Genomic DNA, 6,244 nt, shown 5'->3' with positions numbered 1-6,244 from the left:
AGCGGGGCCGATCCAAGGACCTCACTAAACCATCCAATCGGTAGTAGCGACGGGCGGTTTGTACAAAGGGCAGGGACTTAATCAACGCGAGCTTATGACCTGCGCTTACTGGGAATTCCTTGTTCATGGGAAATAATTGCAATCCCCAATCCCTATCACGAGTGGGGTTCATCGGGTTACCCATATCTCTCGGCGAAGGGTAGACACACGCTGATCCGCTCAGTGTGGCGCGCATGCAGCCCCGGACATCTAAGGGCATCACAGACCTGTTAATGCTCAATCTCGTGTGGCTGAACGTCACTTGTCCCTCTAAAAAGTTGGACGCCGACCGCTCGGGCCGCATAACTAGTTAGCATGCCGGAGTCTCGTTCATTATCGGAATTAACCAGACAAATCGCTCCACCAACTAAGAACGGCCATGCACCACCACCCACAGAATCGAGAAAGAGCTATCAATCTGTCAATCCTTTCCGTGTCCGGGCCGGGTGAGGTTTCCCGTGTTGAGTCAAATTAAGACGCAGGCTCCACTCCTGGTGGTGCCCTTCCATCAATTCCTTTAAGTTTCAGCTTTGCAACCATACTCCCCCGGAAACCAAAGACTTTGGTTGCCCGGACGCTGCCCGGCGGGTCATGGGAATAACGCCGCCGGATCGCTAGTTGGCATCGTTTATGGTCGGAACTACAACGGTATCTGATCGTCTTCGAACCTCCAACTTTCATTCTTGATTAATGAAAATGTTCTTGGCAAATGCTTTCACTTTCGTCCGTCTTGCGCCACTCCAAGAATTTCACCTCTAGCGGCACAATACGAATGCCCCCGGTCATCCCTCTTAATCATGGCCCCAGTTCAGAAGAAAAACCCACAAAATAGAACCGGAGTCCTATTCCATTATTCCTAGCTGCGGTATTCAGGCGACCGGGCCTGCTTTGAACACTCTAATTTTTTCAAAGTAAACGCTTCGGACCCCGCGGGACACTCAGTTAAGAGCATCGAGGGGGCGCTGAGAGGCAGGGGCTGGGACAGGCGATAGCTCGCCTCGCGGCGGACCGCCAGCTCAATCCCGAGCTCCAACTACGAGCTTTTTAAAATGGAATTACCGCAGCTGCTGGCACCAGACTTTCCCTCCAATGGATCCACGTTAAAGGATTTAAAGTGTGCTCATTCCAATTACAGGGCCTCCCCGAGTCGGGAGTGGGTAATTTGCGTGCCTGCTGCCTTCCTTGGATGTGGTAGCCGTTTCTCAGGCTCCCTCTCCGGAATCGAACCCTGATTCCCCGTTACCCGTGGTCACCATGCTAGGCACAGAAAGTACCATCGAAAGTTGATAGGGCAGACATTCGAACGAGACGTCACCGCCACAAAGGGCGTGCGATGGGCTCGAAGTTATCTAGAGTCACCAAAGTGGCCGGGGCAACCGAGATTGCCCCGCATGGGTTTTGGGTCTGATAAATGCACGCATCCCCGGAGGTCAGCGCTCGTTGGCATGTATTAGCTCTAGAATTGCCACAGTTATCCAAGTAACATTGGAGCGATCAAAGGAACCATAACTGATTTCATGAGCCATTTGCAGTTTCACTGTACCGGCCGTGTGTACTTAGACTTGCATGGCTTAATCTTTGAGACAAGCATATGCTACTGGCGGGATCAACCAGGTAGCCACTCACAACTTAGATGTTTGTACCTGGGCGCACTAAGCAAAGAACAACCAGGGACCGGTCCTATCCCATCAGGGGAGGAGGCCCTGGTGCAATCCACCGTGCGGATCAAAAGTTAGGACAAATTGGGCGCCGAAGGGGCTGGTCAAACCACTAAATCGGTCGCCGGCGGAAAATGTCCAAAGTACCATGGTTCAAACCCCCGAGCTGACAAGGTACAAATCTGTCGTTCTGCCCCTGAACAGGCAGGTAACCCACTGTTCCCAGGCCGTCATTGAAAATAAGAATGTGTTCTTAACTGACTTGCCTGGTTAAATAAAGGTAAAATAAAGGTAAAATAAATAAAAAATTGGGGGTCAAATTCAGGTACACCAAAACGTGAATAAATCAAAAACTACACCTCCAATCTCTATGTTTTTTATTTTTGCACTAATGGGCACACATAGACGAGCATTTCCATTGATTTAAAACCGTTTTTGTATAAAACATTTTAATAGGAAATCGTGTTTTAAGTTTTGGAAAAAAGTGCATGTTACAGGGCGCATAGGTGCCTGTGGATGCGAACTGTTTTTTACATGGTGTAATTGTTGCCCATCACGAGAGAGGGTATGAGACGAAATTTGGGACCTCTAGCCCTTCGGGAAGTATTTTTAATCATTTTTTGAAAATTACAGAAATTGGTCGAAAAAATGACCCCACTTTTCACAGCCGTGCACCTGGTGTTTGAAAATCGGCACCTAGTAACCCAAAATTAAACACGGGTCTAAATGCACTTACTGGTGTTCCAGATATCCATGCCCGCTATGGGATCACCCTACTACGGACCTTTATCACTGGGGCCGGCCTGAGTGATTTATGGAAGGTTTGATTCCACACATCCCATTCATTGCTTTCTGTGCACCTGGTGATTGAAAATAAGCACCTGGTAACCTAAAAATTGCTTTATGGACTGTTTAAAATAGTTGTGTTGATGCGGATTAGGATACACCTCTGTGCAACTGGTGATTTGAAATAGTGAGGTGGCCACAGTCAACCCTAAGGTGATTTGAGTGTGAATGCTCCGGTGGGCTCGCCTCATCGAATTTCTTCTAGTGACTTCACCCAGTGGGATCCCAGGCTCCCTATAGGCGAGTCTGCGGCAAATCCCTGGTCGTGGAGGTGTCAGTTGTAGATCCCGTGCCACGCCTCCTCTAAATAGAGAAGTACTACTCTGACACTTCACTTACCACTGACCCCCATGCCTTTCACACCCAAGACATGAGCCTCCTTGCAATGCCCTATCGCCGCAGGGCCTATTGGGTTGTCTCTGCCATGAGTCTCTGAATGTAGGGGGGACAAACACACATATAATGTGTGAGGTTTCCTTTCTCAGGCAAGCCTGAGGCCTGGTAGTGCCAGCTAATGGTCAGTCACATGCCATTCCACTTCGTGCTCCGAGGAGCGTGGAGAGAGCTCCCAACATGACGTGTGGAGTCCCACCTCAGGCTAGCCTGAGACCTGGTAGTACATAACTGCTGGACACCGGCCATCCCCATTTAATGTTCACTCTTAGCAGGCAGCGTTCGATTCGAACCACGCGGTTCAGAGCTGACCAAGCAAGCAGGGAACGCAAGCTTTTGTTTCGTCACATCTATCTGTGATCAGACTGGCACCGCAAAACGCTTAGTCAGCCGTTCCCAGTGTCATGGACTTCCCAATCCAGCAGGCTGGATTCCGTACCATCACTCTCAGATTACTTGCCTGTTTAGGGGAACAGGTCTTGCTACTTTTATTCTATGCCAAAGGAGCCTTTTTGACTTTAATATACCTATCTAACTTACCTTGCCTATATGTAGTATATTGTAAAAACCCTTCCTCGAATGAGCAGCCACTCTAGTAATCTGCTTCTTCATGTGTGGCCTTCTGCCTTCATGGAGCCTGATATAATCAGCCTCTCAGGACTTTTCTCACCCTTCTGGGACTTCCTAGCTTCCGTTGGTACCTGCTGCTCCAGGGTTTTTCACTCACCTTATCTACTTACCAGGTCAATCCTTCCTGGCATGTTCTCTCCGGCCTACTTAAGCTTTTCTTGGCTCTCTCTACCCAACACTGTTAGGTATTCCTTCTGTACATCGCGACTCGTCAATGTCGCCTTCTCCCAGCAAGCTGTGGAGGGGCTTCAACCGTCTCGATGCTCCAGGGGCCAAGCTCCCCCTGGATCTCCTAGCAAGCTAGGGTTTCGTTCGAATTGTGGCGGTCATGGCAACTTTGATCAAGCGCATGGTCGAGTTTAGGTTCCATAGTGAAGATGCCCCCATCTTTCGATGGGCACCTCCTGATAGTCTCCTACCAGGCCGCGGAATGATCATCTTCGCTCTCATCATCCGAGTCCACCGTCACCCCATCCACTCTGTAGAAGTCCTTAAGGACATCCAGGGAGTACAGGAGAGCCCTTCTGCTAACCAATTTGGCCAGCCGCTTCTCTCTACTGTTACTCACCCCTAAGGCTCGCATCACCTCCTATTGCACGTGCATTTGCAATATGTTTCAATGGGCATTTACCATCATGAATTTGGCATGCTCAAAAATCATGCAGAAATGCAAAATTGACTGGCCTGATGAACACAGGATGGCCTGGCATTGATAGTTGCTCCTTTCCATCGCTCGTTGTGTTGATTTCATTATGTCCATTTGTTTATGTTTTCTCACTTTTGCAAAGTCACTGTGCATTTGCAATATGGTTCAATGGGAATTTACCATCACGAATTTGTCATGCTATAAAAATCGTGCAGGAATGCGAAATTGTCTGGCCCGATGACAAGAGTCACCAGCCCGATTGTCTGGCCCGATGACAAGAGTCACCAGCAAGTCACCGCCCATCAGTCAATTAGATATCATTCTGACACCAAACTGATACAAACTGACACCAAACCCACTTTTTCCAACTCGTTTAGTAGCCAACTATCACATACTTCAGAGCTGGCCCAAAATTCACAACGCCTTCGGTTCAAATCATAAAAAAAAACATAAAACACGTAGTTACGTTCTAGCTGCGGGTCCATTTCTGATGTTATGTGTAGGCCTAGCTGAGGCGACCCCGAATCCCAAGTTTCGGCTCGATAGGTCATTTGGTGTCCGAGCAAAACCCTAATTGGTGCTGAAAATCCACTTTTTTCGCTGACTTGCTACGGGGTCCTTGAATGAGCTATCGGAGAGAAACATTGGGTTCCGTCTCTATGGGCCGAGACGGTCGCAATGCACCTAGTCTTGTGACTCTGGGACATTTCTAAATGTCGTCATTTTTGTGATGCAAAAATGAATTGAATTCATTGCAAATGTACGAGGCTGTTTCTCGGTCCGAGAACCTTCTAGAGCGACGTAACTCACCACGCACTATCGACCTGAGTTCTAGAACAGGATTCTAAAGTTTCGGAACTCTAGGTCTGACGGTTCTTTAAAAGTTCCAACAAGGTTAACTAATGCAGACAGTGTATGTCTCTACGCACCCCAATGGGTCCCTCCTTCCAAGCTGTGTGTGTGTGTGATTTAGTTTCCCTTTGAAATTCTATGGGAAAAATGACTGATTTACAGTTCATGGGGGTTGTCTAATCACATATATGAAATTTTTGAAAGATCTGACTTTTTTAACCCCTCGAAACAGCCCCTGAGACACCAATTATGGCACTTCTGGTTGGCACAGGAAGCTATAAGTCAACACACATCCTCATTGGGGTATGCTTTTACAGAATCCTGAGTTTTAAGTCTTTACGTTAAGAACAGACTGATTTACACAGGGTTGAATGCACTATGTCTATCAAACTGCAGGCAGGGTATGGATATACATTTTTAGGGTGATTTTAACCACTTCCGGTTGATCCAGGAAGCTTAGAATCAACACAGGTAGACCTCATAGTGGCCTGATGGACTGGTACCGAAGACAGGTTCATACGGCATTCATAACCCATATAGGCTTCAGGTTGAATTTAGGGGTGTAGGCAATGTATTCCTATGGGGAGAGAAGTCAATGCAAACTGTTTGATGTAAACACCTTCTTTTAACTGTTAACCTCTCTGGCCCACCCGGGACGCAACCACACCCCCTGCCAACAATAAATGCAAAAATGCGCTACGCCAAATGCTAATAGCACTCGTTAAAACTCAAACGTTCACTAAAATTCACATGCAGGGTACTCAATTCAAGCTACACTCGTTGTGAATCTAGCCAACGAGTCAGATTTGTAACGCTTTTGGCGAAAGCATGAGAAACTATTATCTGATAGCAGGAAACACCCCGAAATACCAGAAGGGGACGTAAACAAAGGAATTAGCGTAGCCGGCGCTACACAAAACGCAGAAATAAAATATAAAACATTCATTACCTTTGACGAGATTCTTTGTTGGCACTCCTATATGTCCCATAAACATCACAATTGGGTCTTTTTTTCGATTAAATCGGTCCTTGTGTACCCAACATTTACATTTACATTTAAGTCATTTAGCAGACGCTCTTATCCAGAGCGACTTACAAATTGGTGAATTCACCTTCTGACATCAGTGGAACAGCCACTTTACAATAGTGCATCTAAATCATTTAAGGGGGGGTGAGAAGG

Source organism: Oncorhynchus masou, unplaced genomic scaffold, assembly GCF_036934945.1.
Source record: "Oncorhynchus masou masou isolate Uvic2021 unplaced genomic scaffold, UVic_Omas_1.1 unplaced_scaffold_5198, whole genome shotgun sequence".
In the NCBI taxonomy this organism is placed as follows: domain Eukaryota; kingdom Metazoa; phylum Chordata; class Actinopteri; order Salmoniformes; family Salmonidae; genus Oncorhynchus; species Oncorhynchus masou.
This window is presented reverse-complemented; position numbering follows the sequence as displayed.